Here is a 13634-nt window from a genome sequence, read left to right on the forward strand (position 1 = left end):
AAATTTATTAGAATAATTCTCTAATTACAATAATATCCTCAAATTCTGAATTAATTGACATTATAATACCAAAAACACAAAATTAATAATCCAATTCTTAGTTAAAAATGACAATTTCGCCCCAGTGTCCTTACCGGGCTGTCGTTTCATCCCGAAACCACTGAAGGGTTGATCCTTACGAAAAACCAGAGCCCCCCTAGGGTTCCGTTAATTTTTCGGGAGCCTCCTACAACGATTCGGTTTTGCAACTTAAATGGCAACTGCATTTTAACTGTACCGAAAACTGTTCCCGATCAGATTTTTTTCGATACCATAAATTCTATATCGGAGCGCTCATCGAAACCATATCATTTTTCTTAGATAATTCTACCCCGAGACACTCCTTGCAGTTGATTCGGTACGTATAACTACTATCAAACCAATTTTTCGGTATTCTAAACTTATCGAAATTACGTGGCAACCTCATACAAACATGGGGTATTACAAGAATTGTTAGGGTTGTCTCGGAAAGCATATATTAATAAAATTCTAGAGAGATTCAATATGGATAAATGCTCATCAGGGGCAGTTCCAATTTAGAAGGGGGATAAATTTAACCTTATGCAATGCCCGAAAACTGAACTAGAATGAGAGCAAATGCGAAATATTCCTTATGCATCTGTAGTTGGGAGCCTAATGTATGCTCAAACATGCACCAGACCAGACATAAGATTCGCTGTCGGGGTTCTGGGCAGATATCAAAGTAATCTAGGCCTTGATTACTGGAAAGTTACAAAGAAGATTTTCAGATACCTGCAAATAACTAAAAATCACATGCTCACTTACAGAAGATCCGATCATCTTGAGGTGATTGCCTATTTAGATTCAGATTTTGCCAGATGTGTTGTTACCAGAAAATCAACATTCGGCTACTTGTTCCTATTAGCCGGAGGATCAATCTCATGGAAAAGTGCAAAGCAGTCCGTCATCGCTGCATCCATTATGGAAGCTGAGTTCGTGGCTTGCTTTGAGGCCACCGTTCATGGTTTATGGCTACGGAATTTTATTTCAGGGCTTCGGATTGTCGACAGTATTGCCAAGCCGCTGAAAATTCATTGTGATAACTCTGCAGCAGTATTCTTCTCTAAAAACGACAAGTATTCTAAGGATGCTAAGCATATGGAAATCAAATACTTGGCCGTTAAAGAAGATGTTCGGAAACATATAGTGTCAACGGAGTATATTAGCACCAACCTTATGATTGCAGATCCTATGACAAAAGGACTGTCACCCAAAATATTTAATGAACATGTTGAAAGGATGGGTATTTTGGATATTATGTAATTTGACTCTATTAAAGTTTATGCATTTGACACTTTGATTTCATATGTTTCTGATATTCTTGTTTTCTATTTGTATACTTAACTGTTTAGAATAAAGTTGACAAGAATAATTAAAGTTGGACCGTCATGATCATCTTCATTAAAGGTCATGTTAAGTTGGAAGTTAGTGTTGTGCTACATGGAAGGACTGGGTCAGAAAGAATTGACTCACAACCGCCAAGGTTGTTAAAATCGGGATTTTAAGTGGGATCGACAAAGGGTCCATAAAATCGTATCGTAAAATCGAATCGTAAAATCGTAAGATTTTAGAAATAATTAAAAATACCCTTTAATTTTTATAAATATATGTTTATAATAATATAATTTTGTGGAAAATGAATTAATATCATTTAATAGCCTAATTATTCCTTATTATAATTCAAAAGATGATATTTCCAAAATATAGCTCAAAAACTAGCAGGTTGGTATAGGCAATTTAAAGGCAAAATATAGGTAATTTAGAGGTAAAATATAGCTTATAATTCTTTAGAGGATGCTTCCAACGTCTTCCATTAGATTTAGATTGTAATTTTTTCTTAATTTAACATTGATTAAATCAAGTAATATCCCGATTTGGAGTTGGGTGGTCCATTAATTAATTACTTGTTTGTCTTGATTTACTTATGTAATCAATGTTAAATCAAGTAAAAATTATAATTTAAATCAAGTAAATTGGAACTTATGCAATTAATGTTAGATGTTATGTGACATTGGAATTTATGCAATTAATGTTAAATCAAGTTCCAATTTAGAGGCAAAATATAACAATTCATTGCATAAGTTCCAATGTCAGATGCTATGTGACATTGAGACGTTGGAAGCATCCTCTAAATTACAACTTAAATCAATTGAGGTCTTTGAATCGTAAAATCGTTTGGAGATATTTGAAGCGTAAAATCGTAAAATCGTACATGTAAAATCGAGATTTTATAGGATTTTATCCCAAATTGGATTTTACATGGGATTTGAATCGTTTGGGGGTCTTCGAATCGTAAAATCGTACGCATAAAATCGGGATTTTAACAACAATGACAACCGCCATGACCCGCATTAATATTTTAACTTAATAATGACGTTATGGTAACCATAATAAAGAGAATTAAAGGATGATTATTTGTGCACATTATGTTATTTCTTATTAAATCATAAAAGTAATATCATATGAACCAAGTGAGAGAATATAAGAATTATCTTCTTATGGCTTACATGATAATTAAGAATTTATCTCATTGGATAAATCAGTAACATTATCTGGTATATTACAATAATTAATATTTACCAGATATTATGGTATTTATCTAATAAAATAAACGAATCCAATATCAGATATAATTGTGTTAATCTAATGAGATAAATATAAGGATTTAATAAGATAATGGTCGATCCTAATTCTATTTGGTTTAGAAGATGATAATGATAACTCCTAAGAGTCATGATGAGAGACTAATTCTACTGTTATAAATAGGGGTCTGGTCCTCTCCCTACCCAACACAATTAAAGGCATTACAGTTATATTGTTCCATCATTACGGTTGAGGTCAAGGGGGAGAAACCAGATTCTGGCATTTCGTCTTCAGTCGGTATTTCTCATTACGGTATTATCTGTTATGGATTCAGGTACACATTTAATTACAATTTATGTGATTTACATGAGTTTTACGATTATGAGCATTAATGATTAATTGCATATTATGTTCATCATGCAATATTATGATTTTAAGCTAACACTCCTTTGAACAACCTCTCACACTCGCCCAAAATCCAATCGAAACTCTTGAACCTTTTGTCTTCCTTCCTTACAAAATTCGATCGAAACTCTGCTTCTTCTCTTATCAAAGCAAAGCCACAGTCTCTGTTTGTTGTCTTCTTATTCATCACAATTGTAGATTCCTTTATTCGCTTTAATGGCCCCCAACAACTGCTGGTCAGGGGTTTGTCGAACCCCTCATGGCCGCCGATCAAGGGCGATGGGTTGGTTGAATGGGGGGTGTTGTGTATATATATGTGTGCACCTGTGTATATATGTGCCTATGTATATAGATATATATGAGTATATATATATATATATATATAGGGAGTGGTTGTGAGCGAGAAAATTTTTAATCTCAACCATCAAATCTATCAAAAATTGATCTTAACCATTGAAATGTCTCCCTTTTGAGACAATTTCAAAAATCTTCTTATTTTATTATATAGATATATATGTAGAGAGAGAGGTTGTTTGGCTTAACGTTTTTTCAATAGCTTTTAAGTTATTTAGTTATTAAATTAAAAGTAAGATAGTATTTAAGTTGATAATTTGTTTGAATAGATGTACTTTTAAGTTATCAATTATTAATTATGTGTTTGGTTTGAAAGAGGTGATAAACTATCAAAACTTGATAAAAAAAATAAAATATATATAGTGTTAAATGATATAAAATTTTATTATTAAATATTAATAAATTATATAATTATTAAAAATATATTAATATAATATTATATATTATATATAACAATAATATATATTATTATATATGGGCTTGTCTTTTCCCAATCAAGCTCCTTTAAGAAGCTTTAATATATACTAGTGGTGTGATGCACGGATATCGTAAGAAAAAAAATAATCATTAAAGCGAAAGTTGTATAATTTAATAGTTACACCAAATAAACATCACAACAAAGAAGTAAAAAATAAACAAAATAATCATATTACAATCATGAGAATACAACAAAATGATTACAGATTTTGAAAGACTTCTTTATATACATTCAATAGTAGACGAACAATTAAAAGCACAGAACTCTATCTCGAAACCATGTAAAAAATAAACCTAAATTAACATGTAATACAATAAGTAATGCGTAAAAAAATACAAAAGTTACACGATAACTGGAAAAAAAAAAAGAATAAACAATAACGAATCTCTTTATCTTGAAATATGCATTCAAGGGTAGATGTTTTTTTTGGATTTTCATGTGTAGTTGTCTCATATGTGCGTACCACACGAACCCTCAAGGCCTAGTTTTTCTTAGTTGCATTAACATCACTCACTTGACAGAATAGTGGTGCTATGTTACACTTGAAGCCCAAACTGGGTAAAAAAACACGGTTAAAATTTACTAAATAGAAGTAAAGAAAAAGAAAAATTATGAGAAGAAGAATTGAGGAAGGAGAAAAGAGGAAATAGAAAAGAGAAAGATATTTGCTTTATTTTATTAATTTTTTTCCTTCAAATTCTTTTATTTTTCTCAATTTATCAAATCACATGCCACCATTAAGTTTCCCTTTTTCCCACGTTTTGCCACAGAATCCAAATATTAGTCACTTAACATAATTTTCAAAACACAAATTTAATTTGTATTTAATTTCCTCAAGTCCAACATATAGCACATCTTAGGAGTAGACCAATGGGAAAAAGGAGAATTAAATAAATGATAATAATCAATTAAGTTGAAAAATAAAATTATGACATCTAAAATTATAAAAAAATAAATTTAAATTAATTAAATTATATGTAAAATAAAAATAATTTAAATAATCAATTAATTATATAAATGATAAAAATTAAATTTTCAAAATTAATTATCTATACATGACTTTACATATTTCTCTAGCCAATCAATTATCAGATTTAAGACATGTCAAATTTTTAAGGGAAAAAAAATAGTAAAAAAATTATAACATTTAAGTTATATATAAAATTATAATATTTAAAATTATAAGAAAATAAATTTAAATTAATTAAACTATATATAAAATAAAGATAATTTAAATAATCCATTAATTATATAAATAATAATAATCAAATTTTTAAAATTGATTATTCATACATGACTTTACATATTTCTCCTATTAATCAATTACTACATTTAAGACATGTCAAATTTTTAAGAAAGTAACAAAAAAAAATTATAATATTTAAGTTATATATAAAATTATAACATTTAAAAATATAAAAAATAAATTTAAATTAATTAAACTATATATAAAATAAGAATAATTTAAATAATTAATTAATTATATAAATGATAATAACCAAATTTTCAAAATTGATTATCCATACTTTACATATTTCTCATGACAATCAATTACTACATTTAAGACAAATCAAATTTTTAAGAAAACAACAAAAAAAATAAAGTTAAAAAATAAAATTATAACATTTAAGTTATATATAAAATTATAAGAAAATAAATTTAAATTATATATAAAATAAAGATAATTTAAATAATCAATTAATTATATAAATGATAATAATCAAAATTTTAAAATTGATTATCCATACATGACTTTACATATTTCTCTTACCAATCAATTATCACATTTAAAACATGTCATATTTTTAAGATAGCAACAAACAAAAATAAAGTTAAAAAATAAAATTATAACATTTAAGTTATATATAAAATTATAATATTTAAAAATATAAAAAATAAATTTAAATTAATTAAACTATATATAAAATAAAAATAATTTAAATAATCAATTAATTATATAAATAATAATAATTAAATTTTTAAAATTGATTATCCATACATGATTTTACATATTTCTCTTAACAATAAATTATCACATTTAAGATAAGTCATATTTTTAAGAAAGCAACAAAAAAAAAAGTTAAAAAATAAAATTATAATATTTAAGTTATATATAAAATTATAACATTTAAAATTATAAAAAAATAAATTTAAATTAATTAAACTATATATAAAATAAAGATAAAATAAAAAATTTACTTGCCAGTTAGCATTCGACGGTATTACCAGATATCTCAGTCTTTTTTTTTGTAATTTATTTTAATTAAAATTTTATATTAATATTTAAAAATTAATAATATGAATTAGATTTTGACTCTTCATATATCAACAAACTTACATATTCTCCAAACACTATTCAGTCATGAAAAAAACCATCTACATGTTTAAAGAACTACACGTTTTTCACAAATCTAGACATAATTAATGACTTATAAAAATTTCATTTTGGGTAAGCAAAAAAAAATATATATATATAATAAAATATCAAAATAGTAATCGGAAATGGACGGAAAAAAGATTTGACGACTATTTTATTATAGTATATATAGATAAAATACATATACTTAGTGCCTCACTGGCTTGTTTTCCAGTTTTATTTTTTTTTGGGCATAAAGTAATAATTAAAAGACAAAACGATAACAAGTGCAGAAATATTAAACAAATGAGCATGTTATTAATAAAATTATAATATACGTGTAATATTTTTTTTCAATTGATTTGATTTAAGTTTCATTTAGTTTAAGATTGTGCGTAGTATTTATATGTTTTTTTGAACATTTCTCATGAATGCCATCAATTATTGTTGTCTAAATACAATAATAAATTTAATTAATTAAAAATATTGTTATCAAGATAGCTAAATTTATAAAAATAAAAAAATAATCATAAGACGTGAAAAGGTCCCATACAAACATTTCGATATTTAAATCAGACACTAAAAATTATATAAATTGTATTAAAACTAGTATAAAATGCATATAATTTTAAGAATGCGTGCCTACTTATTTATAGAGAAATATGAAGTAATTTTAATTAATTTGAGATTAAAATTATTACAGATAACGTTTATCTTGATTAATTCTAATCTGATTGGTATTAAAATTGTTATAGATGACATCTATTTTTTATAAATGATGTTTATCTTACATTTTTTGTAGATGAAATTTTTTATAAATAATTGTTTATCTCAATATTCTGAAATCATTTTAGAATTAGAATTCTTTATAAATAATTATTTATTTTTTTAAAAATATTTTTTGATATCAGAATTATCTAGTTTGCGTATTTATTTGGGACCCTCTGCCCTGCATATAGGAAATTTATGACTTTCTATTCAAAATATCATTTTGGACTCTTAATAGAGATGGGAAATGGGCCGACCAACCTCATGGCCCGGCCTGGCCCGTTACTGTAGCAAATGGGCCGGGCCGGCCCACTTAGCAAAATGAGGGTCATGCCGGGCCAGTAATATGTGGCCCGTGGCCCGGCTCACCAAAAAATAAAAAAATTAAAAAATTATGTTTGTATTTAATAATTATAAACATAATAATTAAAAATTATGTTTCTTGTAAACATAATTTTGTTGTAATGTTTGTAAATATAATTTTAGTGTAATTTTTGTAAAAATAATGTTTTGTGTAAACATCATAATTTTACAAACATCATAAATTTACAAACATCAAAATTATAAGTAAATATTAATAAACATATTTTAAAAAATATTAGTTACATTTGGGAAAAAGTAAAAAAATATATTAAAAAAATTATATATTAAAAAATTAAAAATAAATGCCTCACGGGCGGGCCCAGCAGGCCCATGGCCCGGCCCACTTTGACCCATTTATTAAGGGCCACAGGGCCATGCCGGGCCCAAGTTTCCATTTCCTTGGCCCGGCCCGTTCGTGGGCCAAATTCGACTCGGCCCACCAAATAGATGGGCCAAGCGGGATGCGGGCCGGCCCGCCCATTTTCCATCTCTACTCTTAGACTTTTAATAGACCTTTAGAGACTAACAACAATAAGTGCAACAAATAAGTTACTCCATCACATATTGATTACAACTAAATACATAACCCCCCATGTATAGTTTACAAGAGAATATACGCATAACCCCCATCTTAGTGTAAACTAAGTAGTTCCCAACAGAGACAGTGAAATGTTGAAAAAAGTTTACACATGCATGCACGGATGCACCTTTCAAAAGAAAACACAGCCTAGCCATAATTCAAACTTTATCAATAGAAGAATTAAGTGGGACACATGGACTTGCAATTAAATCTAACAAATTTGTTCATATCTCAACATTTGTCCAAATATGTCGATGGGATTTTGCTACGGCAATTTGTAATTTCAAAATTCTCATCAACAAATAGATGTATGTGTAAATACAATTTCATCAACATTTGAAACATCAAACAAGAAGTTCAAAGCTTTTTCACCAAGGATAAGATTTCCCATTGTGAGAGGCGAAAAGCTCGTGCCAATGGCCATGTGCAGATACGTTTCAGATTACCAAAATCTAGAAATTGTTCAAAAGCAACATCAGTCAGTTGTAGAAAAATCTCGAAACTCTTCAAAACCATCAACTTTAAAACAACGTACAAGGTAGCAGGAGCTTACTAAGTACCCTCTTTGCAAAAGGTTTCATTCTTCCACCAAAAAGGTTCGGTGAATATGAACTGGCAACCACATACAAATCATGGAATTTAAACATGATTAAAGTGTAATTATTTATTAAATTAATTGTATTTAATGTAATTATTTATTAGTATAATTATTCATTAGGTAATCCTATTTATTTGATAAACATTATTTAAACAGTTGAAAACTTATCTCTTAATATTTATCCATTAGATAAAACGTGATAATTATTTTTCAAATTGAATTCAACCTAATTTGATGGGGTTAGTTTTGAATGAAGATAAATATTGTTCAATCTATAAATAAAGGGTTTCTCTATTGAAAAATATACAATTATACAGAGATTGAAAACAGTTTAGGTCTCCAATAAGTCCAGATTTGAAGACATACACCATCATTGTGCATTTGGCTTTGGCTGATTCTAAAGAAGCAAAAGTCAATTGCAATACAAGTTTTCATGCAAATAATAGCAAGAGGTAAGTGCGTTTATATTTAATTTTTCTTTCATAAAAGCATTCACGCATGGCGGTTTCGCCACTCGTCCACCAATGGTCTTTTTGGGATACGCGAGGAATAAGCCGCGCAGAAGGATCCAAATCTGTAATTAATAGCGTTTTGACACATAATCGTAACTCATCTTCCCAAAAATGCCACTAGAATCATTCATAAATGTGCCCAAATGTGAACACTCACCTCACTTAAGGCTAGCCTTCAGAAGACCATTGGTAACAGAGCTTGCTAGATCTCTGCTGGCTAATCACCAGTTGAGATCATCTTTCTCAATCAGCAATGCTCTCACCACGAGTTTCAACCCACTAAACCATTGCATGGTTTTCCTTCTCCAAGTATTGCTACTGTTTAGTGATTTCAGAGAAAATGGCATCATCATTAACAGCTCCGCGGACTCCATTTCACCGGATTACAAGAATTATTTCCCAACTTCGCCAATCCAGGAGGTTAGCGAGCTTCCGCCAACAGCATCCTTGTCCGCGCGCTCGTCAGTTTTTCAAGTTGCTCTTCCAAGAAATGGACAACATTTTGTTGTACATTCAGACTCATCAGCTCGATTCAACGGCACCTCTCCCCCAAGATCATCACCAGCAGAATCAACACCCTCGACGCATCCACCAGCATATGGAGCTCCATCAAATCCACCGCCTCCGCCTCCGCGAGATGTTCAACGAACTCCACAAATACATGCATATCCTTCGGAAACGCCTCCGCCACCATCCACCCGAGCGGCTCGTACACCACCGTCGGAACATAGAAATCCTTTACCAATTCACAAGCCACATATGAAGCCACCACATATTTATCTCCTTCAAGCTTTGCCTCTCTACCAACTCCACCGCCAAATAATTGCATGGTTGTTCTAGTAGCTAGTACATGTTTGAAAGTTGATTAAAAACAAGGGCCTTTTGGTACTGATATGATAATGAGCAAGTTATGATATCCGTTTTGCTCTTGCTTATGATGTGCCGATTGCTAAGGTAATGCCATACCAAATGGTATCTACATACTATGATTTCCCTTTTGCTCTTGCTTATAATGTGCCTATTGCTAAGGTAATGCCATACCAAATGGTATCTACATACAAAAAAACTAATGACAAAGTAAGGCGACTTCCTCTACATTCTTTCATCTGAGATTAAAAAAATCCACCACCATAGATCATCAAACTAAAAGTTGCTACCGCACAGTTCCATACAAGCCCTTTGGATGTTCAAAGTTCTGTATGCTTAGCTTTCCCTAGAGCCCGCAATGCAGGAGCCTAATAGGTTGACCATTTCTTTCATGCTGTAGTAACAGTTTGTTCTGATCTTGAATCCGCTTTCAATTGTTAACACAGTGACGACAACAATTATAGTCTTAGAGAAGTGATAAAAATTGCCTATTTTTAATTGTCATTAATTTTACATCCAAGGACCAAATCTTAAGATGTTGGCTTAAGAATAATTTTGATTAAAATCTCCCTTTTCTCATCACAGCAATTAAGAGTAGTACCTAATTAATTTGTTTATTACGCTTGCCGCCAGATCTGTTCCACTTTCTAGGTTAGTGACTCCATTTAACTGTCATTAGTTATCATAGGAACAATGAATCTAACTCTATTTACATTTAACTATATAATGTAGACACGAAGTCTGATCCATGCAGCTTATTGTTTTGAAGTAGAAGAAAAATACAGTAGTCCAGACAAAGGGATTTCTGCAGCACAGTGGTTTGGTGGCTCGGCTCGGCTAGGATAGGGTGTACCCAACAATGAAAAACACCTTGAGCCACCGAACAATGAAGAAATAAACAGTCCTGCAACTCATGGTATGGCTTGCTAAAAGAAAAAATGCCAACTGGCTACTGAGAGGGCTCCCATCCACCAAATCATCCCAAAGACCACCATATTTTCCTGAAATCACTTTCCTCCACAGAGTAGTAGACTCAAAGCAAATCCCCTAAGCCTTAAGAAGTTTGTTAAACAACCTTATACTTCTCATTTCCATCCCGCCTTCTTATAGGGGAAGATGGTTGTTCTCCACTATAAAGGGAAATTCTATTTAAAACCCGTGATTTTACTCTTCATAACCCAAATCTCATAAAATTCCACACTAATTTTAAAATTTCTATTTTACCCCTCCACAACCCACTTTCTTCTCCAATTGTCAGCTTCCGCTCGCCTCTCTATTTCTCTCTCACACACAAACATATACACACAAACACATACATATATATATATATACACACATACGGCCATGAACCCAGCTGCTGGGTCGGCCATGGCGACCGACCCCCCCAACACACAGGCGCACGCGCGCGCACACACACACACACTCTCTCTCTATATATATAAACCCAGCACACACACTTATATATATATATATCACACACACACTAACACACAAAAGCCTGGTCGCGGCCATGGAAACCTCCGCACCTCGCGGTGCGGGGGCTGCTGAAACCCCCACATCAGCAGCCCCCGCACCGCGAGGCGCGGGGGTCTCAACAAGCCCCGCACCTTACGGTGCGGAGGATTCTCAAACCTCTGCACCGCGAGGTGCGGAGGTATTTTAAATTTTTTATTTTTTATTAATGTATTTATTTTTTATGTTTTTAAGTTTAGGCCTTTTAAATTTTTTTACTCGTTTTTTAAAATATCATTGATTTCATTCTCACACATATATTTAAAATGTGAAATATAATTAATATAAAAAATAACAAATATAATTAAATTTCCAAATAATATAAATAAATAAATTTTAAATATCTATATTTTAAGTAATTATAATTTAACTAATTTTAAATTTTAAATCATCTTGTTGAATTTTCAATACTTAAAATAATTTAAAATTAATTAATTTATCTTATTGAATTACTTAAAGATACACATGATTTAAGTATTAAATCATCTTAAGTGTTGAATTTTTTATACTTAAAAAAAATTAAAATTAATTAATTTAAAATTACTTAAAATACAGATATTTAGAATTTATTTATTTGTATTATTTTTTATTTTATTTTATTATAATAAAACAAATTTAGTTAAAATTAAAAAAAATAAAATAAAACCAGCCTTCCCCGATTGAGCAGTCGGGGAAGGCTTAATTCCCCGCACCTCGCGGTGCGAGGGTTGCTGAAATCCCCGCACCGCGAGGTACGGGGAGTTTAGAAACCCCCGCACCTCACGATGCGGGGGTTGCAGAAACCTCCGCACCCATGGTCGCGACCATGGAACTTGTGTGTGTATATATATATATATATATAAGTGTGTGTGAGTGTGTATATATATATTTATATAGGTGTGTGAGTATGTATGTGTGTGTTGTGGGTTGTATGGCCGCGACCATGCTGTGTGTATATATATATATATATATAAGTGTGTGTGAGTCATGTGTATATATATATTTATATAGCTGTGTGAGTGTATATGTGTGTGTGTTGGGCTGCATGGCCGCGGCTATGTTATGTGTGTATATAAATATATATAAGTGTGTGTAAGTGTGTATATATATATTTATATAGGTGATGGCTGGTTCTGGGGGTAAAAGAGGTATATTAAAATTATTAAAAATTTTGATGGAACGTGAGTTTTGAAGAGTAAATTTTCGGGTTCTGAATAGAATTTTTCCACTATAAACTATAAAGGTGATAAAGGTCTTCAAATTTCCAAAAAAACCCCTTTGAAGTTGATAGCTCTAGAAGCTTCGAGACAACAGATTGGAGACCAGATGCCAAAGCAAATATATAAAGAAGCTAGAAAATATCAGACGAAACATTCATTCATTCTCGATGAGAACTACACATCACCTTGACAGAAAAAATAATGAATGTCATGTTCGCATGGCAGGCTAAAGGTGCAACCAGTAGAGAGAGTCAAAATCCTAATAAAGTTTGAATTCCCAATGCACTAAAGTTGCAGGCATAATCAATTTCCATATGTGCAAAAGGTGAAATCCCTATATCAGTTTCCTAGATCACCAAGCGAAGGAAAATCAATAGTTTAATTGATCTAATAGGTAGAATGAAGGCCCAGTACAACGTTAAAGGACAGCTATGCACATTGTAATGAGTGCGTCAAGAATTCACACACGAGCTACAAATTCTAGCAGTAGCCAGAAAATCAACAGGTATTGATGCTGAAGAATTCAATCTCCATATCATAAACACGAAATACTGAATTTCCAAAACAAAGGTACCACCAAACGCTTCCCAGTTCCCTCTGGAAACTGAGAAAAATGCCAGTGGACACAAGAAAAAATAAAAAATAAAAATTGACCGGTGGTAGAAGTTCTCACGTATAAAGAATGCTTGTCGGCGAGGCCGATGGCGCGAACGAGAACGATGCTTCGGTTCTCGGAAGCGGGAACCATTCGACGGCGGAAACCGCAGCCTCGGTGATATTTGGCACGAAGCCCTAGGACAGCCGGATGTCGGCTCGGGAAGGCCTAATCTATCCATAGGGGAGTTAGCATTTTTCATTAAATAGTACTCTTATGAATTTTAAATAATAATAACAGAGAAATATAAAATTACATTAACAAATTGAAAAATTGGTTTAGGAATAATATATAATACCGTAATAGTAATTAATACAACAATAATAATATTATAGATATCAACA

Source organism: Diospyros lotus, chromosome 3, assembly GCF_014633365.1.
Source record: "Diospyros lotus cultivar Yz01 chromosome 3, ASM1463336v1, whole genome shotgun sequence".
NCBI classification, from domain to species: domain Eukaryota; kingdom Viridiplantae; phylum Streptophyta; class Magnoliopsida; order Ericales; family Ebenaceae; genus Diospyros; species Diospyros lotus.